The following is a 26,691-nucleotide window of genomic DNA, read 5'->3' on the forward strand; positions in this document are numbered from 1 at the left end:
ATTAGATTAAAAACTCTATTGAAAGTATACACAGCAGACTGAGCCAATCTGAAGATGGAATATCAGATATAGAAGACAGGATGGTGGTCAGTGACCTTGAAAAGAGAGATCTCTAAAAACTAGTAAGAGAGCATGAGAAATCAATTCAACAGCTCCTAGATGATGCAAAGAAGAATAATGTAATACTGATAGGAGTCCATGACAAAGCAGGAGAAAGTACAAATGACATAAAAATGCTTTTCACAGAATTAATGACAGAAAACTTCCCAAACAGAGCAAAAGAATTTGACATACAGATAAGTGAGGCATATAGGACTCCAATTAGCCATGACCAAAAAAGATCTACATCTAGATATATAATAATCAAGATCCCAGAAACTCAATAGAAGAACAAAATGCTACAAGCAGTTAGAGAAAAAAAATCACATGCAAAGGCAAGCCCATCAGAATCACAGCAGACTTTTCAACACAACCATCAAATTAAGGAGAGCCTGGGGTAAGGTATTTCAAGCCCTAAAAGAAAACAACCTCCAACCTGGACTGATGTATCCTGTAAAACTATCTTTCAAAATTGATGGGGACTTAAGATACTTCCATGACAAAGAACACCTGAGAAACTTCATGAATAACAAAGCAGCATTTCAAAAATTTCTAAAAATATTCTAGAAAACGACAATGAAGGTCACAACTCCATAAAGCCCAACAGAGCAAATCCATCAGGCAAGGCAAGAAGTTAAAAGGAGAGGGGGAAAAAATAAAAAAGAGTCAACAACAGGAAAATATCATGACAATGATAAGTCAATACATATCAGTTATAACCATCAATGTTAACGGCCTCAACAAAACCAATCAAAAGAAACAGACTGGGACTACTTTTCATGGCCACTGTGCCAGAGCCCAGCGAACCTGGGAAGGGGAAGGTTCTTTTTTTTTTTTATCTAGCCCTTTAAGCTCCTAGGAATTTTAAATGTTGAAAACATTCCCTGTGCACGGGATTCGGTATTGCATTGTTCACTAGGATCTGTTGTGGCCAGACTTCGACACTTTTTGTTAACTAGCAGAATTAGAAGATCATGTGATGTTGGTGTAGGAGGATTTATCGTGGTGACTTTAGGATGTTGGTTCCATTGCAGGTATAATTATGCAAAGGAAAGAATCCAGCAAAGAATTCCCAGAGAAGGAATAAAAAATAAGATTTTTATATGAAAGCACCCACCTTGATCCTGAAAGAAAACAAACCAACAGCAGCAACTGAGCAACTTGAGCATGGAAAACAGAACTCTTGAAGTCAGTGTGAACAATGTTGGGGTCAACTACACAGAGCATTTTATACATACAAATAAAGTATGTTTAAACCATAAATAAGAAAAAGAAACAGAAGGGCAGAATGAATTAAGAAGCAAAATCCAACAATATGCTATATATAAGAAACACACCTAATTCAAAAGGAAACTCATAGACTGAATGCAAAAGGATGGAAAACAGTTCTTCATGTGATAGGAACCTGGAAAAAAAGCAGGGGTAGCTATCTTATTTACAGACAAAGTAAATTTCAAACTAAAACTAATAGAGAGACAAAGAAGGTCACTACATCCTTGTAAAGGGAACAATCCAAGAGGAAGAGATGACAATCTTAAACATATATGAACCAAATACTAATGCCCCAATTATACAAAACAAATATTAAGGGACATGAAAAGCCAAATAAGCACTAATACAACTGTAGTGGGGCACCACAATACATCACTGTCACAAATAGACAAATTGTCTAGACAAAAAGTCAACAATGAAATACTAGAATTGAACCAAGGTTTTGAACAAATGGACTTAATAGACATCTTCAGAGTGCTCCACCACACAAAATCAGAATATGCACTCTTTTCAGCTGGACACAGGTCATTCTCTAAAATAGACCATATGCTAGTTCATAGAACATGTTTAAGTAAATGCAAAGGAATTGAAGTTATCCTGTGTACATTAATTATCAGACCATAGTGCAATTATACTGGAGATCAATAGCATAAGAAACTGCAAGAACTTCACAAACACATGGAAATTGAATAACACTCTCCTAAACAATCAATGAGTCACAGACGAAATTCAAGAAGAAATTAGATAGTTTTTGCAATTAAATGATAATTCCACTACAGCATACAGGACTCTATGGGACACAATGAGAGTAGTTCTACGTAGGAAATTCATAGCAGTGAATGTTCACACTAGGATAACAGAGCAAGCTCAAATAAACAACATAATACTGAATCTTAAGCTCCTAGAAAAAGAGTAAGACAAAAGCCAAATCTCATATAAGGGAGGACATTATAAAGATTAGAGCAGAAATCAATGCAATGGAGATTAAGACAATGACACAAAAAAACAATGAATCAAAGAGTTGGTTTTTTGAAAGAATAAATAAAATTGATAAACACTTAGCCAACCTTATCAAAAACAGAAAAGAAAAGACTCAAATCCATGCAATTAGGAATGAAAAAGATGAAGTCACAACAGATCCAGCAGAAATCCAGAGGATCAGTGCCTACTTTGAGAACCTGCACTCTAATAAAATGGAAAACAGAGAAGAAATGGACAGATTTCTAGATACATATGAATTAGCAAAGTTGAATGAAGAAGATATAAAAATTCTGAACATCCCACTTACAATCAGTGAAATTGAAAATGTAATTAAAAGTTTACCAACAAGAAAAGCCCAGCTCCTGATGGCTTCACTGCTGAATTCAACAAGACATTTAGAGAAGAACTATTGCCACTACTCTTTAAACTTTTCAATGAAATTGAAAGGGAAGCAATACTTCCAAATTCATTCCTGGAAGCAAGTGTTACTTTGATTCTAAAACCAGGAAAAGACCCAACCAAAAAAGGGAACTACAGGCCAATCTCCCTAATAAACATAGATGCAAAAATCCTCAATAAGATACTGGAAAACAGAATACAGAGGGTCATCAAGAACATCATACACCCTGACCAAGTAAGATTTATCCCAGAGATGCAAGGGTGGTTCAACCTACATAAATCAATAAATGTAGTATACTACGTTAATAGAATGAGGTCAAAAACCATATGATCATCTCAACAGATGCAGAAAAAGCATTCAATAAAATTCAACACCCACTCATGATAAAAACTCTGCAGAAAATTGGAATAGAAGCTCTTTATCTCAACTTGATAAAGGCTATCTATGAAAAACCAACAACCAACGTCATATTAAATGGTCAGAAACTGAAAAGCTTCACACTAAAATCAGAAACGAGACAAGGATGTAAACTATCACCACTCTTGTTCAATAATTTTGGAAAAATTAGCCCCAGTAATTAAGAGAAAGAAATAAAAGGAATAATAATAAGAAAGGAAGAATTTAAACTGTCATTATTTGCTGATGACATGATACTTTACATAGAAGACCCAAAAATCTCCACCAAAAGACTTCTAGACTTAATGGACAGATTCAGTAGAGTAGCTGGATACAAGGTAAACACTCAAAACTCAATAGCCTTCTTGTACACAAATAACAGTCTCACTGAGAGACAAATTAGGGAAACAATCCCTTTCACAATAGCATCCAAAAAAATGAAATATCTAGGAATCAATCTAATGAAGGGAGCAAAGACCTCCACATTGAGAACTACAGCACTCTCAAAAAAGAGATAGAAGAAGATATAAGAAAAAAATGGAGACATCTCTTGTTCCTGGGTAGGAAGAACCAATATAGTGAAAATGGTCATAATTCTAAAGCTGCTATACAGATTCAATGCAATCCCACTTGAAATCACAACAGTATATTTTACAGATCTAGAGAAAACAATCCAAAAATTCATTTGGAACCAGGAGAGGCCTAAAATAGCAAAAACAATTCTAGGCAACAGAGACATGGCAGGGAGTACCATAAGCCGCAAATTGAAACTACGCTACAAAGCCACTGTAATAAAAATAGCATGGTATTGACAAAGAAACAGACCCAAGGATCAGTGGAATAGACTAGAAGATATAGAAACAACTTCAGACATATTCAACTACCTCATCTATGACAAAGGAGCCAGCCATCTTCCCTGGAGCAAAGATAGCCTCTTTAATAAATAGTGTTGGAAAAACTGGATTTCAACTTGCCAAAGATTAAAATTACACCCCTATCTTTCACCATGCAATAAACTAAAATCAAAGTGGATTAAAGATCTAAATATTAAAACAGAAACATGAAATTTGCTGGAAGATTAGTTAGGTAGAACTCTTGAAGACAGTGGCATAGGAAAAATCTTTATGAACAAATTCTCAGTAGCACGGGAACTAGCACAAAGAATCAATAACTAGGATCTCATCTTATTAAAAAGTTTCTGCACTCCAAGAGAAACCACCAACAGAGCTAAGAGACAACCTATGATGTGGGAAAAAATTTTTACCAGCTGTTCCTCAGACAAGGGTGTACTATCTAGAATATATAAAGAACTCAAAAAAATCAGACCCCACAAATATAAGGACCCAATTCAAAAATTGGCATCTGAAATGAACAGACATTTCTCAGACAAAAGAGTAAAAGCAGCAAATAAACACATGAAAAAATGTGCAACATCACTGGTCGTTCAAGAGATGCAGATGAAAACAATGCTGAGATTCCACCTCACCCCAGAAACATGGCTGCTGTCAAGAAATCAACCAATAACAAATGCTGGTCGGGTTTTGAGGATAAAGGAACCCTTCTTCATTGCTGGCGGAAATACAAACTGGTGCAACCACCGTGGAAATCAATGTGGAGATACTTCCAACAACTAGGATTAGAAGTCCCATTTGACCCAGCTAGTCTTCTGTTGGGTATCTTCCCAAAAGAATTAAGAGAATCATACCGCAGTGTTATATGCTCACCTATGTTTATAGCGGCACAGTTTGTAATAGCGAAACTGGAGACTGGATAAAGAAGATGTGGTTTTTCTCTAAAATGGAGTACTACTCAGCCATAAAGAATGAGAAATGAGAGAAATTTGTAGCTAAGTGGATGCACATTGAGGCCATACTCTTAAGTAAAATAGGACACACGTGTAAGTATCGAATAGTTTCTCTGTTGTGAAAAACTAAAAGTGTAAATAAGGGTCAAAATGTATAATTGATATTGTGAAATAGGAAGAAAAGTTCTAAAGGAGTAGGGGAATTGGGAGAGGAGGGGAAAGAAAAGAAGGGAAAAGAAAAGATATGAGAAAAGAAAAAAAATGGAAACAAAGTCTTTGTAAATATGGAAGGGTGGAGGGGGTGAAGGCAGGGCAGGGGAAAGGGGAAAAAATAAGAACCAAAATACATCATGTAAAGGTACAAGCTCCCAATGACAAATGCAACTGTATTGTTTACCTTAAATGTACCAATAAACTAAATGAAAAAAAAAAAGATTACAACTTCTAACTCCGTTTATATATCCAGGAAAATTTTCTTTTAAAGTTGAGGGACAAATAATATTTTTCCCTGACATGGAGGCACTACAAGAAATTTATGACCACCAAACCACCATTACAAAAACTTGTTAAGGATATCCTAGAAAGAGACAATGAAGCCAACGATGCCAATATGGCACAGAGAATAAATAAAACTAGCAGGAAGAGCAGCTAACCAAAATGGAAAAAAATGAAGAAATCAGCCACAGGAAAATAATGCAAGGACTTGAATAAGTCAACACCTGTCTGTAATAACTCTTAGAGTGACTGATTCATCTCAATTCTCCAATCAAAAGACAGAGACTAGCAGAATGGATGAAGATACAAAACTTTTGGTGCTGAGGATGGAGCTCATTGGCCTGCACCTACCTGGAAAGTGCAAGGGCCTGATTTCAATCCCTGGTACTGGGAAAAAACAAACAAAAAACACCCAGTAATATGCAGTATAAAAGAAATACATTTAATTCAAAAGTATACTCACAAATTAACAATCAATGAATGGAGAACAATATTTTATAGAACAGGAACCACAAAAAATGCAGGAGTTGCTATCCTAACTGTAGACACAGTTGATTTTAAGCCAAGACTGATCAGAAAAAATAAAGAAGATCACTACTTTTTCTTTAAAGGAACATTTCCACAGGCAGAGTTAGCAATTATAAATATATATATATATATATATATACATACATATATATGTACAAAGTACTGTTGCATCTAACTTCACAAAATAAACACTAATATACATGAAAATCTAACGAACACAAATACAATTTTAATGGGTGAGCTCAACACCCCATTGTCACAGAAGAACAGATTAAACAAAAAAAAAATCAACTAATAAATATCTAAGCTGAGCTAAGCCTTTGAACAAATGGATTTAATAGATATTTACAGAGTGTTCTACCCAAAACAACAAAGTATATACTCTTCTCAGGAGCACAGAAGACTTTCTCCAAAATAGACCACATAGTACCCATAAAGTATGCATGAGTGAATGAAAACGAAATGAAATTATCCCAAGCACATTATCAGATCACACTGCAGTGAGACTAAAACTCAATGGCAAAAGACACCTCAGAAACTAAACAAATGGAAATTAAATAATACGCTCTTGAATAATCAATGGTTAACAGATAAAATTATAGAAGAAATTAGTTTCACAATCAAACAATAATGCCAGTACAATATACTAGAAACCTGTGGGACACAATGAAAGCAGTCCCAAGAAGGAAGCTTATAGCCATGAATTCCCACACTAGAAAAACAGAATATGTAAATTTTAGTTCAATAAAGCTATTATTTAAAAAATAAACATATCTGTGTATAGAATTAACCAGTTATAACTTATTTTTTTATGAAAATCATCCTCACTTGAATTTGGAATTTACACTGTATTTGTGAAATACATTAAGATTTACTGGAAATTTTAATTGCCTCTGCCCATGGACATTTTCCTTCCCTAACAGTCTACAGAAAGTCTAGATTTTCTCCATATATGGTACAAAGGTTTTTCTTTTGTACTGGGGATAGAACTCGGGACCTTGTGCTTGTAAGATAAGAAGCAGAACTGGTGATCTAAATCCCCAGCCCTATATAGTACACATTTTTTGAAAAATAAAAATTAAAACCATATAAAATTAAAATCAGTCTAGATGATAATTTGTCATTTTTTAAACATATTTTATACTTGTACAAATATGTTTAAATTTTTGTTTAAATATGTTTAAATATTTATATACCATTCTTGCCAAATCAAGTATATAATAAAATGAACATTAATTTTTGAACTACTCATATAGTAATGGTAATTATACAATTTATAAATAATATGATTAGACTAAAACAAATCTCTTAGAACTTTAATTTTCTGATCTGTAAAAGAGATAATATTTATTTTGTAAGGTTTTGGAAAAATTAAAATAAGCACATGTGAAGAACAGATGTCAGTTACTTTGAATTTTTCTTTAAACCCTTCTATTGGTGTTCATTCCTTTCTATCGTTCTTTCCCCCTTGAGACTTGGTGGAACTTCTCACTAACAGAATGTGTCAAAGGAGATGATGAATGCCACTCCCTTGATTAGGTTATGAGATCTGGTCTTAAATAGCAGGTAAAAAAGTTCTGCTAACTTTGAAAAGCTGAATAGCCACATACAAGCTTCCTATTCAGAGTGGTGTTTGAAAGTTCCTAGGTCCTCCCTCATTCAGCCACCAATGAAAAGCAGAGGACTTCAGTAACACAGTCACTAGGAACATAGCACATTCCACAATATGAATGAACTTGAAAGCATACACTTCCTGAATTGAACTTCCAGATAAGAGCACAATCTGGCATGTGCCTTGATTTCAGCCTTGTGAGAATTTGTGCAGAGGACTTAGCCAAGCTTTACTTAGATCCCTGAACAGGTAAACTATGAAATAGTAAAATCTGTTGTTTTTGTTTTAATCTACTAATATGTGCTGATTTGTTATATACACTAGAAGTGAAAAGATGATATATATGTAAATAATATATATGTATATGCTCAAAGGCATTCTTCTTACTAATTTAGTACTAATTTTAATATTAAAGGTCTGACCTGAATTATGCATGCAGATTAATAAAATTATATGATCCTGCTAAACTCACCTATAAAATAGTAAACATAGTATTATTTAATTGGTATATATCAGAGAATATAAAACAAATTGTGTCTATATATATTAAGAGCCCCAAATCTCCCATTGTGCTGAGAGATGACTTCAATTTTCTTGTCAATATATATAGACATATATATGACTCTCTCTATATATATTGAGCATATGCATATATATAATATATATATATATATATATATATATATATATATATATTAGGATTGGATCCAAATTCTATCTCACCCTAAGCAAATATCCCCCAAATATTCAAGAGTAATATAAGTGGATCCAAAGCCTCTGTATATGCTGCTTTACAGTTCTTTTCCTGGTATAATACTTATTTTCATTATTTCTTCAATTACTGTTCCAACCTGAATCAAGCCACAGTTTGAGCTCTCAGTTAATGTGATGATGATGACGCTATTCTGAATATAATGGTCCCTTGTCTCTTTTTTTAGTCATCTGTTACTGATAGAGTATGAATAACAAGATCATAAACATCCCTAATTAAGCCATAAGGCATGACAGGTTGTGAATTGTGTTGCAATATTTCACATCTAGTGTGTTGCTAAGCATGAGACTGACGGCTCTGAGCCATCAATGCACCTAAGCATGAATTAACACTATGAAATTCATGCCCTGAAGTCTGTCTTTGATTGTGAAATAGTGAGCTTGTTTGGTAATTGAAGAAAGAACTTTATTTTGTGTTTTGTTTCGAGTTTCATTTTAAACCTACAGGGTAGAAAATGTTGATTTGTTTGGAAATAAAAGATATTTGAAATAATTTAAGATAAACTGTAGAATATAATATTACAAAAGATAAATTTATTTCCTTTATATAATTATGACAGACAACAGACTTTTCACATATTATTCCAATATAATCACTTCTGACAATGATTGGCATCATTTTATGAAAATGGGTTTTCAAGTCTTTGATGGTAACTTGCATTAAGCCCATCATAATAAAATGAATTTGGAGAAAATCATACTCAACAGTATCCTTAATTCTATTAGTGTATGTGAAGAATAAGAAGGAGAGTCATGGTCAAAAAAAAGAAACTCCACAACAGCAGGTAACGTCTCAAATATAACATACTTGACATTTAGAAAGCAACATAGCAATATGTTTTGTGCTCTTTGGATAGCGCCACTTACTACGTTTGTACTCTGACAAAAATCACTGGAGGCAAAATAGTAGCTAATACGTTGAAGCAAATCTCTTATTTTTCAAGTTATTAGGTCATATGCAAATTATACACATATAAATTATAAAAATTGCTTTATTACTAATCAGGATTCTAATATCAGAGTGTTTAAATAAGTCTTTCTGTGGAAGCATGTTATCTTCAAAAAACAAGCACTTCTCTGAAATTTGTCTTCATTTAGTAATGTACTTTTCCTTAGACCCCATTTTCACTATACAATTACAGAAGATACACAATAAACTTGCCTCAACTTTAAAAGTAATATGCCAACTCTTTTAACAGAATAGGCTTTGATATTAAAAACCTGAGTTTTAATCTTAGATATGCAATTTATTTGTACCTCTTTTTTCTTTTCCAGTACCAGGATCAAACTCAGGACCTTGCACTTGCGAGGCAGACCTGGCACCACTGAGCTAAATCTCCAGGTATTTATATATCATTTTGAAGAGCTACTGAATATCTATTAAACTTTGTCGAATTCTGGGTGAGAAGAAAGAAATGTAGTACTTTCTTTTTAAGGTTGTTATAAGAATAAATAAAACACGTATTTGAACTAGAATGTGTATCACATCAATAAGCACTCTGTAAATGTGCATTAAGCTATTTCAATAGTGCTGTTATTAACTCCTTTGGGAGATAATGCTCCATAAATTTTTTCATGTACTTTCATGGTTCAAAATGTATTATTAAATGGAAAACATTTCCAGAAGTTAGAGACAGTGCTTTAGAGACATTTAGAAACTGATCTTCCCTGGAGCCATTTGCTTACATTGTAAGAATAATGACCCCACAGATGCTTTATGCTGTTCCCCAGGAATACATGCTTATATTCCAGGGCTTTAGTAACCTGGAAGACTTTTCTCATCCTCTTTGGATAGGATTTATCCAGAGGAGATGGAGGCAGAGATGCCTGCCACCATATGAAAACACCATTTCTAATGTTTTGGAATTCCTCTCGTACATTGCAAAATTTGCTATATTCAGTTAAACATGTGGCCCTCATTATATCACCAGGAGGGAAATTTGGACATGAGGAACCAGTGCAAAATATCTGTACTTTTTATTTTAGGATTATATATTTCTCTACTCTATAGACATAGATCAATAGTTATATGGCCTTCAGAAAGGTCATAGAGTTTCTAGTTTGCCTCATATGTATTAAAACTGAACGTGATGAAGATCATTTCTTAAGTTGTCTTTCTTTACAAATCCTTTTTCTTGTGGTTATTAACTATTTAAATAATTACTTGTTTGACTCTTTCATTTACTTGGAAAAACATTTTCTTGCCTGATAGGAAACAATTATGATAGACAGGTGACAGTGTCTGGATCGCAGCAGTGACTTTAAAAACAGAAGTCAAAAGAAATCATCCTTAGTTTAGCTTAGAAGCATCCAAAATATGAGCATTTTAACTGGTTAATGATTCTGGTAACACTACTTTCTTCTTCACTTCTAGCTATAGTGAAATGAAATGAGGCATCTCTCCTTCACATTTGGATAGTTTCAACAGCATTATAGTCTCTTACCAGCCTTCTATTAGGACCCTTTATTTTGATGCTACCCAATGTATGGTTCATTGACTAACTCCACACCAAAAAAAGGTTTGATATAGAATGACATTAAATACCTATTTGAAAATAAAAAAATTTGAAACTTGAATGCTATTTTATAGAGTAGTTTTATGAGTATTGATTGTAGTATTTTATTTTACTGATTATTTTATAATATTGTATTTTATTAAAAAATTGGTCAAAGTTAAATTAAAATACAATGCTGCTTCTTCATTATCAGTAATTTCAGAAATACTAATATATTACTCTCTCTTCTCTGAGAGTCTCGGTTATTTGAAAAAGGAAATCCAATTATCTCATGATATCCATGAGCTAGCTAGTCTCTGTCTCTTTTCCTTTCTATCTCTTCTCTCTCTTTCCCCTTCTCTCCCTCCTTTTCTTATATTTTATAGTACTATTTGCAAATTAAAAATTATAACAAAGCTATATCAAACTGCTTCTAATTTGCTCTATCTATACCTATCATACATACTACTCCATGTAATTTCCACATCTTATCTTCAAAATACAGTCTAATCTGCCAGTAATATAATTGTTTTACATTCCTCCAGTCAACATTTAGGCAGTGATGCTTATTCTCACAATCCTTTCATGACTCAACTGAGTATTTATTGTGATTCTATTTCTTTTTCAAATACCTTTGTTTGTTTCTAAAACTGAGAGGATGGGTAAGAGAAAAATATTATGAAAAGATGTGTCAACAAGAAGATAATTTTAGGATATGTGGGTATTCAAATAAATACCACAAAATAAATAACTTCAAACTCCCAAAATTGTTATACAAATTTAATGAAATCCCAATCAAATTGCTATTAACATACTTTACAGAAATAGAGAAAATATTCCTAAAATTCATTTGGAATGAGAAAAAAACCTAGAATAGCAAAAACAATTCTGGACAACAAAGGCAAGGGAGGAGACATCACAATACCTGACTTGAAATTATGCTACACAGCTACAGTGATAAAAAACAGCATGGTACTGGCAAATAAACAGACCTGAGGATCAATAGAACAGACTAGAAGAGGTATAAACAACACGAAACACTCTTTATCATTGACAAAAGGATCAAACACATTAATTGAAGGAAAGACAGCCTCTTTAATAAGTGGTGCTGAAATGGTGGCTTTCTACATGGAAAGATTAAAACCAGATCCATGTTTCTCACCATGCACTAAAATTAAAGTGGATCAGAGATCTAAATATAAAAACAGAAACATTGAATCTGCTGGAAGAGAGAATAGGTAGAACTCTTGAGGAAGTAGAGGTAGACAACAACTTCATTAATAAAACCAAAACTGCATGGGAAATAGTGAAAAATATCAAGAACTGGGATCTCATCCTATTCAAAAGTTTTCACACCACAAAAGAAATCTCCAACAGAGTGAAAAGACAACCTACAGAATAGGAAACATTTTATCAGTAGTCCCTCAGGGGACTAATATCTAGAATATGCAAAGAATGGAAAAAAATCAGACCCCCCAAATTTAAAGATCCAATCTCCAAATGGACATCTGAAATGAATAGACACTTCTCAGATGAAGAATTAGAAATGACAAATAAATATATGAAAAAAAGTTTCAACACCACTGGTCATTCAAGAGATGCAAATTAAAACAATGCTGTGATTTCATCTGACTCCAGAAAGGATGGCTATTATCAAAAAAGCAACCAACAACAAATGCTGGCAAGGCTGTAGAGATAAAGAAACCCTTCCTTCACTGCTGGTAGGAGTGAAGACTGGTGCAACCATTGTAAAAATCAGTATGGAGATTCCTCAAAAAAGTAGGATTAGAGGTTCCATTTGACCCAGCTATTTCCTGGATGGTTATCTTCCCCAAAGAATTAAAAGCATCATACCACACTGATGTATGGAAACCCATGTTTATAATGAATCAGTTTGCAAAGGCTAAATCTTGGAAACTACTCAAATGTCCATCAACCAAAGAATGGATTAAAAAATCCAGGTTTTTAAATATAATGGAGTACTACTCAGAAAGAAAGGTAAACTGGAGACTTTTATAGCTAAATGGATGCAACTTGATATTATTGGTCTTAAGTGAAATAAATTGGAAACATATGTATAAATATTGCATTTCTCTCTGATGTAAGAAACTGGTAGGGTAAATAAGGGCCACAATATATAATAGATAAAATGAAATAGGAGGAAACTGTTCAAAAGGAAAGGGAAACTGTGAAAGGGAAGGGGAGAAAAGAAGGGAAAAGGGAAAAAATGAGAAAAGGAGGAAAAAATGAAAACAAAGCTTATGTAAATATGAGAGAGAAAGGTGAAGGGGATTGGGAAAAAAAGAGGGATCAAGATAAACCATGCACAGGCACCCAGCCCAGAAGTAGGAGCTTCCGGGCTGGTGTTCCACCACTCCCAGAATAGAGGAAGGGGCTTCTGAGCCACCCTTCCACGTCTCCCAGGGCAGAGGAGGTGAGCAGTGTGGGCACCAACAGGACCCCCCTACCTTGTGGAAATGAGAAGACGCATAAACAAGTCTCAAAACCAGACTTCCAGATCACCTAAAGCAACACCAAAGGGAAATGAGGTGGAACACTCTGATACTCAACCACCAGGACTCCCTAAACTGGCAACAAAAGAGGATCTGGAAAAAATGAAATTGGAAATAATTTCTCTGTTAACAGCTGAGATTGTGCCCATAGTGCAATACATGATTAATAAATCTAGAGAGGACACAGATTAAAAAAAATAGAGAAGCTGAGGAACACGATGGAATCCCAACATAGGAAAAAAATGGAATCCATAAAACAGATACAAAGAGATTTCCAGGAGATTAAAAACTCCATTGAAAGTCTACACAGCAGAATGAGCCAATGTGAGGACAGAATTTCAAATATAGAAGATAAAATTGCAATTAGTGACCAGGAAAAGAAAAATAGCTTCAATATTGTAAGGGACCAGGAGAAATCAATCCAGCAGCTGCTAGAAGATTCAAAGAAGAATAACATAAGACTGATTGGAGTTCTAGAAGAAAGAGGAGAGAGTGCAGATGACATAAAAAAACTGTTTACAGAAGTGATGGCAGAAAACTTCCCAAGCAGGGGAAAAGAACTTGACATACAGATAAGTGAAGCATATAGGACTCCTAATAGCCTTGATCAAAAAAAATCTACACATTGGCATATAATTGTTAAGATTCCAGATACCAACAGAAGAACAAAGTTCTACAAGCAGTTAAAGAAACAAATCACCCACAAAGGAAAGCCCATTAGAATCACAGCAGACCTCTCAGTGCAAACCCTCAAGACAAGAGGCACTTGGAGTGATGTAATTCAACACCTAAAGGAAAACAGCTTCCAACCCAAATTGATGTACCTTGCAAAACTATCTTTCAAAATTGATGGAGGAATAAGATACTTTCATGACAAAGAGCACCTTAGGAATTTCGTGAATACCAAACCAGCACTCCAAAAAATTTTAGATAATATCCTAGAAACAGACAATGAGAATTACAACCCCAGGAAGCACAGCAGAATGAATCCACTGAGCGTGAAAAGAAATTAAATGTAAAGGGGGAGAATCTAACAAAAACAAAAAGTCATGACAATGATAAGTAAATACATATCAGTTATAACCATCAATATTAAGGGTTTCAATTCGCCAATCAAAAGAAATAGACTAGCAGAATGGGTCAAGAAGAAAGATCCAACAATATGCTGCATACAAGAAACACACTTAATTCAAAAGGAAACTCATAGACTGAAAGTTAAAGGGTGGAAAACAATACTCCATGTGACAGGAACCTAAAAAAAAAGCAGGAGTAGCTATCCACTTTGCAGATCAAGTGGATTTCAAACCAACACTGATTAAGAGAGACAAAGAAGGACACCACATCCTTGTAAAGGGAACAATCCAAGAGGAAGAGATGACAATCATAAATATCTATGCCCCAAACACTAGTGCATCCAACTGTATAAAACAAATACTAATGGACATGAAAAGTCATATATGCACTAATACAGTAGTATTGGAGGACCTCAATTCCCCACTGTCACAAAAAGATAGATCAATTGGACAGAAGGTAAGTAATTAAATACTAGAACTCAATCAAACTCTTGAACAAATGAAATTGACAGATGTTTACAGAGTATTCCACCCTACAAAATCAGAATACACATTCGACTTTTTTTTGGTACCGGAGATCGAACTTGGGTCCTTGAACTTGCGCAGCAGGTGTAGAAACCACTGAGCTAAATACCCAGCCCCCAGAATACGTATTCTGTTCAGCTGCACATGAGTCATTCTCCAAAAGAGACCACATACTCGCTCATAGAACGTGTTTAAGCAAGTGCAAAGGAATTGAAATTACCCCCTGTATATTATCAGACCATAGTGCAATGAAATTTGAGATCCATAGCAAAAGAAACTCAAAAAATTTCATAAACATGTGGAAATTGAACAACACACTTCTGAATAACCAATGGGTCACAGAGGAAATTAAAGAAGAAATCAGACAGTTCCTTCAATTGAATGACAATGACAATGCAACATATCAGAATCTATGAGACACAATGAAAACAATCTTACAAGGGAAATTCATAGCAATGAATACACATATTAGGAAAACAGAGCAAGCCCGTTAAACAACCTGATGTTGAAACTCAAGCTTCTAGACAAGAACAGGACAAACCAAAGCTCATACAAGGCAGGAAATTACAAAGAAGAAATCAATTCAATGGAGACTAAGAGAACAATACAAAAAAATCAATGAAGCCAAGAGTCGGTTCTTTGAAAGAATAAACAAAACTGACAAACCCTTAGCCAAGCTTATCAGAAAAAGAAAAGAAAAGGCCCAAATCCATGCAATTAGGAATGAAAAGGGTGAAATTACAACAGACCCAGCAGAAATCCAGAGGATCATCAATACCTACTTCCAGAACCTATATGCCAATACAATAGAAAACACAGAAGAAATAGATTCCTAGATATGTATGAATTACCAAAGTTCAATGAAGAAGACTTAAAATTTCTAAATGACCCAATATCAATCAATGAAATTGAAAACATAATTAAAAACTTACTAACTAAGGAAAGCCCAGGTTCTGATGACTTCACTGTTGAATTCTACAAGACATTTAGAGAGGAACTACTGCCACTACTGTATAAACTCTTCAGTGAAATTAAAGGGAAGCAGTACTCCCAAATTCATTCCTGGAAGCAAGCATCGCTTTGATCCCAAAAGCACAGAGAGACCCAACCAAAAAAGAGAACTTTAGTCCAATCTCACTAGTAAACATAGATGCAAAAATCCTTAATAAGATACTGGCAAATAGAATGCAGAGGATCATCAAGAAGACCATACACCCTGACCAAGTGGGATTCATCCCAGGGATTCAGGGATGGTTCAACATAGGCAAATCAAACAATGTAATACACTATATCAATAGAGCCAAGGAGAAAAATCATATGATTATCTCCATAGATGCAGAAAAAGCATATGACAAAATCCAACATGCATTTATGATAAAAATTGGAATAGATGGTTTCAACCTCAATCTGATAAAAGCCATCTCTGAAAAACCAACAACCAATATCATACTAAATGGGCAAAAAACTGAAATCCTTCACACTGAAATCAGGAACAAGACAAGGGTGACCACTATCACCACTCTTGTTCAATATAGTTTTGGAAACATTAGCCATGGCAGTTAGACAAGAGAAAGAAATAAAAGGAATAAAGATAGGAAATGAAGAAGTCCAATTGTCATTATTTGGAGATGACATGCTACTCTATAGTGAAGACCCCAAGAACTCCACCAAAAGTCTTCTAGACTTAATACCCAAATTCAGTAGAGTAGCTGGATACAAGGTCAACACACAAAAATCAATAGCTTTCCTCTACACAAACAACAGACTCACAAGACAGAAATAGGACAAACAATTTCTTTCACAATAGCATCAAAAAAACTGAAATACCTAGGAATCAACCTAACAAAAGAAATCAAAAACCTCTTCTCTGAAAACTATAGCACTCTGAAAAGAGAGACTGAAGGTGATATCAGAAAATGAAAAAGCATCCCCTGCTGCTGGGTAGGAAGGATCAATAATATAGTGAAAATGACCATAATTCCATAAGTGCTATATAGATTCAATGCAATCCCAATTGAAATCCCAGCAGCATACTTCATGGACCTTGAGAAAACAATCCAAAAATTCATTTGGAACAAGAAGAGACCCAGAATAGCAAAAGCAGTTCTAGGCAACAGAGACATGGCAGGGGTATCACAATTCCCAACTTGAAACTATACTCCAAAGCTACTGTAATAAAAACAAAGTGGTACTGGCAAAGAAACAGACCTGAGGATCAGTGGAATAGATTAGAAGATGCCGAAACAACTCCAGACACACTCAGCCATCTCATCTTCGATAAAGGAGCCAAACACCCTCACTGGAGGAAAGACAGCCTCTTTAATAAATGGTGCTGCAAAAATTGGATTTCAACTTGCCAAAGATTAAAACTAGACCTATATCTCTCACCATCCACTAAACTAAAATTGAAATAGATTAAAGATCTAAATATTAAAATAGAAATGCTGAACTGGCTGGAACAGAGGTTAGGTAGAACTCTTGAAGACATTGGTGTAGGAAAAGATTTTATGAACAAAACCTCAGTTGTCCATGAACTTGCAGAAACAATCAATAAGTGAGATCTCTTCTTATTAAAAAGCTTCTGCACAGCAAGACAAACCACCAACAGTGAAGAGTCAACCCACAATGTGGGAAAAAATCTTCATTTGCTGTTCTTCAGAGAAAGGTCTACTATCTCAAATCTATAAAGAACTTAAGAAAATCAGACCTTCTAAATTTAAAGACATAATCCAAAAATGGGCATCTGAAATGAACAGACATTTCTCAGATAAAGTAGTAGAAATAGCAAATAAATGTATGAAAAAATGTTCAACATCACTAGTCATTCAACAGATGCAAGTGAAAACAATGCTGATATTCCACCTTACTCCAGGAAGAATGGCTGCTATCATGAAATCAACCAATAATAAATGCTAGTGGGGCTGTGGGGAAAGAGGAACCCTGCTCCACTGCTGGTGGGAGTGTAGACGGGTGCAACCACTGTGGAAATCAGTGTGGAGATACCTCAAAGAACTGGGACTGGAAGTCCCATTTGAATCACCTATTCCCCTGCTGGGATCTTCCCCAAAGATTTAAAAGAATCATACCACAGTGATACATGTGCGCCCATGTTCATAGCAGCACAGTTTGTAATAGCTAAAACTTGGAAGCAGCCCAAGTGCCCCTCAACTGGAGACTGGATAAAGAAAGTGTGTTGTTGTTTTTTTTTTGTTTTTTTTTATGAAATAGAGTACTACTCTTACATAAAAAAATGAGAAATTAGAGACATTTATAGATAAATGGAAGCACATTGAGGCAATACTCTTAAGTGAAATACACAGGACACACATGTGTAAAGACCAAATAGTTTCTCTAGTGTGAGAAACTGAAAGTGAAAATAAGGACTGAAAGGTATAATAGATAATTTGAAATAGAAAGAAAAGGGGCAAAGGGGAAGGGGAAGTAGGAGGGGTAGGGGAAATGAAAGAAGGTAATGGAATTAATATGAGAAAATGGAAAGAAAGTCTTTGTAAATAGGGAGGGATTGAGGGGTTGAAGGGAGGGGAGGGGAAAGAGGAAAAATAAGAGCCAAGAGAGATTATGTAAAGTTGCAAATTTCCAATGATGAATGTCATTATATTGTATACCTAAAATGTACCAATAAAATAATATTTAAAAAGTAAGATATACCTTGTACAGGTACAAATTCCCTTTGATGAATGTGATCATTAGGTGTATTTAAATTGTGCTAATAAAATGAATAGAACTTAAAAATAATCCAATCCACAGTGATATATAATTTTCAACTTCCTAATTAATGGGATTTACAATGTTATAATACAGTGTGTTTGTAGGGCTATATGCAAGCATTTGTAGTGGAAAGACAGTTTCCTACAAATATTGTGGAGACCACTTTTCAATTCTATTAAAATTAAAAATTCCTTCTTCTTTTAATCAAGGAATCCACATAGAAAATGTATTTGCAAAAGTAAGAAATGAAAGTTGTTAGTTCAGAATTTTTTGAAAAAGTAAACCTTGAAAACTCTACATATCCAAAAGGGAACACATCAAATAGTCATGTAAGTCATAAAACTGAATAATATGCAGCTATTTAAAACATGCAAGCTGAAATGTGCTGTATAGAATAGTCACCAACATTTATTTGTGTGTGCTTGGTTTGGTGCTTAAAACAACAGAATTTCATTTTTCTTTGGCTCTGGATACTAGCAGTCCTAAATTAGTGTCAACAGGGCCACCTTCCCTCTGAATTCTATGGAGAAGGAGCTGTCCCATGTCTCTCTCCTAGCTTCTGGTGGTAGGTGCTAAGTCATTGGCCTCCACTGGCTTCTATACCTGTGGAAGACCAAATAGGAAAATTGAAGCCTAATTGACCCCTCAGTGAGCACTAAGAAGAAAAGCAGCATGCAACTGTGTTCATGGAAAAGTAAAAACAGTTGAGATACTGTTCTCTACCCAGACAAGTACCATGGAGGGTGGGAGACAGATAAATCCTGTGTAATTCTAAATGCTTGTACCCATGTCTGAATGAATAAAACCTAGGTATGCCAGTCACTCAGGGCTCTCTGTTGAAGGGAGACAAGAGCTCCCTGACCCTCCACATTTTAACCTGAAAAAATATACAACTTCAGACAATGTATTAATGTGGAGCCATTTAATTATCTTTAAATACTTTGTGGACCAAAACTTGAGCAGGGTTTGAAGTGAAAGCAGTACATTTGAGATAACAATGAAAGTTTAAGATTTTTGCCTCTCATTTCATTCTCTGAAGTTACTCAGTGATACTTAGCCAGTGGTTGTACTAGCCTGCACTCATATTTCCTATGTAGAGGGAGCAATGGCTGGAAGACTAGGTATAGCCAGTAAAGTTAAACCCATGTGGCTTTGGTTATAAGTCTTAGGGTGGTTGGACTTTTAACATGATAACTAGCTTTCTTCAGAGTAAAGGTTTCAGAGGAACAAAGTTAAAGCTTATAATCTCTTTTGATCTAGCCATGGAAGATACCTGGGCTATCTTCTCCAAGATGATATTGTTTAGAGTACTCACAAACTTGTCAAGATTAAAAGGGAGATAAATTAGGGGCAGGGGATTTAGCTCAGTGATTTTGCTGCCTGCTGTGCAAGTGCAAGGACCCAAGTTCGATCCCAGGTACCAAAAAAAAAAAAAAAAAAAGGAGATAAATTAGATTCTTCTTCATGGTAAAGAAATGATGTTTGCACTGAAGAACATTTGGGCTAAGAGTAATTAGTGATATCTTTTGAAAATATAATCTATCACACTAGAAATAGGTGATATTGCTAAAGTAACAAGGAAAAATAGAAGGCTGATATCTGAATTTTGACCATGATTTCATTGATCAAATTGTCATTAAAAGGGTAACTCAGAGTCAAACATAGGAACAGTGAGTAAATAGGTAAGAAAATTAGGAAATTTGATGAAATGGAAAATGAGAAAAGCCAATAAAAGTAAACAATTATGCAGTATTGTCTAGAAGTAGAAAACAGTCATAGCTCTTTAATTAAGGGAACCAAATATTCAATTTTTAATATGTTAATAATGATGAGAAATTTATCTATAAATAAATTAATATATGAATGAATAATTATGTTATTTAATTAAAAATACAATGTATATTTCTATATTTTATATTACCATATAAATATGAAGCATATAACTCCTCTGAAACTGGAAGTTACACTTAATGATAGCATTATTAAAGACATAAGATAAAAAGAATAATAAAATTGGTAACACAAAATATTTAATCTTAGTAGAGAAGATCAGTAATAACTCTTCCAAACATGAATAAAAGAACTTTGCAAAACTGTGTAGTGAACAAGAGTAGAGAGTGTACATACTTAATTATCTTGTAGTTGCCCAAAGCACATAGATTTTCAGTGTGGTTTAATATAAATATAATTATGACATAGGCTAGTTTAAACTACAGTTCTAAGACCTGTTTGGATATACAGTTCAAAATACAGTATGTCATGACATGTACTACTAATGTACTGAGGAAAGTGTTAAGATGATAAAATGTAGATGAGTGAAAACAAAGAGCACTTACTGTTAGGCGTTTACAAAAAAAAAAGTAACATCACATTTCTACAGTATATTACACATGCATTCAAAGGGAACTTGATACAAATTTGGTTAAAAGAATAACAAAGGACATTTAAAGATGCTAGAAGAAAACATGACAAAGTAATAGTTTCCTAAATGAGGCAAACCGGCTCTTCAAAGTAACTGACAACAGTCATGGTAACTGTAGTTAAGAGGCTAAGAGCGAAGGACCTATCTCAAATTAATTGTCAGCTTTAAGAATATTTCTTCAAATACTGAACTTAACATACTTCCTGGCTGTGTGAAATTGGGTAACCTATTTAAACAACTGTTTCTTGAGTCCCCATCTCATTGACTTGTAGGATAATTAAAGTAGTTTATATATGCTTAGAACAAAACCTGCAAAATTGTAACATACTGACATATATTTATGTATATGGTAGAAATTCATATTTATAAATATATAAGGAATATGTATAAGTTAAACAAATACTTTTTCTGTTAACGTATTTTTTTTTTTTGGTACTGGGGATCGAACTCGGGTCCTTGCGCTTGCGAAGCAGGCAGTGGAACAACTGAGCTAAATCCTCAGCCCCACTGTTAATGTATTTTTGAAAGATTTTTGTTGATCACTTGAATTCACTACTTCTCCCAACATTTTCAGTACAAGTGCTAGGCAGACAGTGCATGATTTTTAAATTCTTTTTAGCCCAATTAAGAGACTCACTAATACATCAAGGCATCTTCAGTCTGCACTTCTACAACTGTATCATCCAGTGTACATCACAGAGTACATATCACAGGCAATTGAAAATATGTTAATTGTAATAGTAAAGAAAAGGGATCTAATCAAAATTTTTCTTGGATATTTATCCATAGATTAAGTAGCATACCACCTCTCTGCCGCTAATAGTTTTCTGACTCCTGCTTTATTAGTGTCAATGATACCATGTTTGTTGAGAGCAAATTATGCTATATCCATGCCATTACCTGCTCTCTATCCTTGCCACCAATGCTTTCTTCACTATTTCACCATAGTTATGGCTTATTGCAATATTTGTAGAAATACTGAACCAATCACATACCCTGTAGATGACCAAGCTATACTTTTCATTAATATTAATTTTGTTATAATCTTCATACCAATATAAGACATAATTCATTTCACTTAAGAAGGGTGACTGGCAACATTGGATAAAGTTTAGGAGAGTACAATTCTAAAAGGGTACACTAAATTTTCCTGGGTATGTCCCACACATCATCATTTAGCTGAAGTGGCACTTATCACAAATGCCGGTTTATTTTATAAGCACATTCATTCCTATTGTGCGTGACAATTAACCAAGGTATAAAGTATATGGATATAATAATCATAAGTGAAGTATTTAATGCAGTGAACCATACAGCATGGTAATATACAATGAGGCAATGTTTGCTGAAGAGCAGGCTTTAAACTTGCAGTATCAATATCACCTGGAATCTTGTTAAAATGTTAAACTGATTAAAAATGCAAATTTTCTATTCCCATCTCATACCTACTGAGTCAGTCTTTGCACATCCAGTAATCTTTATTTTGCTAATTCTCCAGGTGATACTGATGCATCCTTAAATGCAACAAGGGATGTTTGACTGGAACATGGAACCACCTACCAGAAGTTTCAACAACAGACTGCAAATTTAGTGTAAAATTTTACACCTCCTGAATCAGGTATATAAAGAAGTATCTAACTTCATATCTCTTAAAATAAGCATAAATCTTGAGGCCTAGTTTTCATTGATTGCAAGATAGTTACAATTTCCCACTAAAGATGATAAGCATATCTTTCTGAGCTTTATATGATAACATTTAGAACTAAACCATTTTCGTCATAACCCTTGTTTAATTTTCAGTTGTCTGTACATTTTGTTATCTTTATCAGATAATTCTCCTTCAGGTTGTGGGTTTATACACCTTCCCATTTGCTTCAAGATAGAAAACTGTGAACAATATAATGGTTATTCCCTGCCAGTGCTGACTCCTGAATGTAATTAATTACACATTAGCTTTCAAAGCTGTGTACTTCAACTCATCCTCGATCCCTGGATCTGCTGTGACCTGGGGTAGTCAGCCCCACATATTCTACCACTTATACCTATTCCACAATACTTTAGGAGCTCTATTTATTAACTTATTTCATTGCTTTAGATAATATCAAAGAGTTAGGGAATATGCCTTTACTACTTTGAGGAGTACTGGACTCTTCATGCTATCCTGAAGAGAGCAGTGAGGAGCAAATTCTACACAAGCAATTCCATCCATATTGCTACGCTTCCTTTCTGACAATATTTTGAAAGTGAGAATTCTCTAGCTACTCTGCACCAGTGCTTCTAAGTGGAAGATGTTCTTCTCCTCCACTAATAACGTGAAAGGATAGCCTAGGCATTGGAGCTTTGGACTTCTTATCAAGAATCCAGCTATAGAGACTGATCTGATCATCCTCTTGGCAGTTCTTCAAACTTGGGAAAGATTAACTTTGAAATCAACTTACATAATTACCCTGTCCATTGCCTACAGCATTTCTCATTCAAGTTTTAATATTTAATAGGTATACTTTAAGTTTTTAGAATTTCTTCTGTTATATCTTAACCCTGCCTTTCAAGATTTTATTTTTATTAATTACTGGCTTTTGATACAGAACCTACTCTTCCAAGTGTATCCATAAATTTAAAATATTTGAATTCCACAATGGTAAATTTTAACTTCAAAAATATTATATTCATAGGGTGTTTCAAAAATAATCTGGAAAAAATGTCCAATGTTATTTTTTCTATGTACCTGTGTATCCATCCCATGCTTAAAACACAGCATGGCACAGACTTTATAACTTCAGGGATCACTGGAAGAAAAATATTTACATACATTCTTTAAAATCTCTCCACTTGCTTTAGTCCACAAACAAGCCATTTTGGGTGGAAGAATAAACTACACACTAATACATTGATTTCCTTAATCATTTAGTGTAATGGATATTGATTTGTGTTGACTATGTTCAAGTACTGGGTTTTTGTTAGTTTATTTCTTTGGAAGCAAAATATTTATTGGTACATTTTAGGTATACATAATGATAACATTCCTCCTAAGCAATTTGTACCTGCACATGATATATCTTCCTTCTTTTTTTCTCATTCCCCCCTCACTTTGACTCCTCTTCCCTTCCTCATTTACAAAAGTTTTGTTTCCATTTTTCCTTCTATTCTTTATTTTTTATTATCCCTCTTACCTTTCCCCCTCCCCTTCCCTTGTTCCAAACTAGAAATATAACATAGAGCACTGATTTTAAAATGTCACTTTCCATTTATTTTTCATAATCCAATGAAATCTAAATTTTAAAAAAAACTAGCCTTTGTTGCTATTAGGCAGTCATTATATTAGGCAGTCATTAATATTAGGCAGTCAAAACTTCTATGGGTTTGGTGTCTGGTTGCTACTTTGAAATATGCTATTGAATGTACATAGAGGAGGCAGATTTCCTGTAAAAGCAATCATTTCTAAAAGTTCTCTATGTAAAAATATACAAGTAAAAATAAAAATAGGCCTTGCTTAATTTTACCTCTTTGACAAAATTATAGTTATGTCATGATATAATACAACTGTTTAACTTACACATATTTTTATTTATAGTCAGTAGTAAATATAACAAAGCACATAAAAATTTATTTTTCCCATTAAGTTTATTGGTATATTTTAGGTATACAGTACAGTTACATTCATCATTGGGCTCTTGTACCTTTACATGATGTATGTTGGTTCTTATTTTTTCCCCATTCCCCTGCCCTCCCTTCCCTATTTACAAAGACTTTGTTTCCAATTTTTTCCTTTTCTCATATTTTTTCTTTTCCCTTCTTTCCTTCCCCCTACCTCTCCCAATTCCTCTACCCCTTTAGACCTTTCTTCCTATTTCACAGTATCAATTATACATTTTTATCCTTATTTACACTTCTGGTTTTTCACACCAGAGAAAGTATTTGGTATTTACACATGTATGTCCTATTTATTTCACTTAAGGATATGGCCTCAATGTGCATCCACTTAGCTATAAATGCCTCTAGATTTTTGTTCTTTATGGCTGAGTAGTACTCTATTTTATAAAAAAAAAAAAACACCACATCTTCTTTATCCAGTTTCCAGTTGATAGACAATTGGGCCAATTCCAAGTTTTAGCTATTACACACTGTGCTGATATAAACATGGGTGCACATATATCACAGTGGTATAAGTCTTTTAATTCTTTTGGGAAGATACCCAGCAGAAGAACAGCTGGGTCAAATGGGACTTCTAAACCTAGTTGTTTGAGGTATCTTCATACTGATTTCCACAGTGGTTGCACCAGTCTGCACTCCCACCAACAATGGAGAAGGGTTCCTTTCTCCCCACCACCCCTCCAGAATGTGTTATTGGTTGATTTCTTAATAGTAGCCATTCTTTCTGGGGTGAGGTGGAATCCCAGTGTTGTTTTCATCTACATCTCTTGAATGACCAGTGGTGTTGAACATTTTTTCTTATATTTATTTGCTGCTTTACTTCTTTCTCTGAGAAGTGTATGTTCATTTCTGATGCCCATTTTGAATTGGGTCTTTATTTTTTGGGGGGTCTGATTTTTTTTTTGAGTTCTTCATATATTCTAGATAATACACCATTGTCTGAGGAATGGCTGCTAAAATTTTTTTCCCACATTGTAGGTTGTCTCTTAGCTCTGTTGGTGGTTTCTCTTGTAGTGCAGAAGCTTTTTAATAAGATGAGATCCTAGTTGTTGATTCTTTGTGCTAGTTCTCATGCTACTGAGGATTTGTTGATAAAGTCTTTTCCTATGCCAGTGTCTTTGAGAATTCTACCTAACTTATCTTCCATCAAGTTCAGTGTTTCTGTTTTAATATTTAGATCTTTAATCCACTTGGGTTTAAGTGTAGCTCATGGTGAAAGATAGAGGTCTAGTTTTAATCTTTGGCAAGTTGAAATCCAATTTTTCCAATACCATTTATTAAAGAGGCTATCTTTCCTCCAGTGAGAATTGTTGGGTCCTTTGTCAAAGATGAGGTAGCTGACCATGTCTGGAGTTGTTTCTGCATCTTCTAGTCTATTCCACTGATCCTTGGGTCTAGATCTTTGTCAGTACCATGCTGTTTTTATCACAGTAGCTTTGTAGTATAGTTTCAAATTGGGGCTTATGATACCCCCTGCCATGTCTCTGTTGCCTAGAATTGCTTTTGGTATTTTAGGTCTCTACTTATTTCACATGAATTTTTGGATTGTTTTCTCTAGATCTGTGAAATATACTTTTGGGATTTCAATCGAAGCACATATAAATTTCGAACAATCATATGAAAGAAGACAATTTAGAACTAACTTTCAGATTTTCATTCATGAAGAAGATGATGTTATGAGGTTAAAATCCCTACTCATTAAATTCTGCTGCTTTCTTCTGCACAGCAAGAGAAACCACCAGCAGTGTGAAGAGACAACCTACAAAGTGGGAAAAAATTTTCACCAGCAGTCCCTCAGACAAAGGTCTACTATCTCAAATCTATAAAGAACTTTAAAAAATCAGACATCCTAAATTTAAAGACCCAATCCAAAAATGGGTATTGGAAATGAACAGACATTTCTCACAGAAAGAAGTAGAAATAGC

This window comes from Heterocephalus glaber, unplaced genomic scaffold (assembly GCF_053883595.1).
Source record: "Heterocephalus glaber isolate CG9 unplaced genomic scaffold, H.glaber_assembly_v1.0 deba00001666, whole genome shotgun sequence".
In the NCBI taxonomy this organism is placed as follows: domain Eukaryota; kingdom Metazoa; phylum Chordata; class Mammalia; order Rodentia; family Bathyergidae; genus Heterocephalus; species Heterocephalus glaber.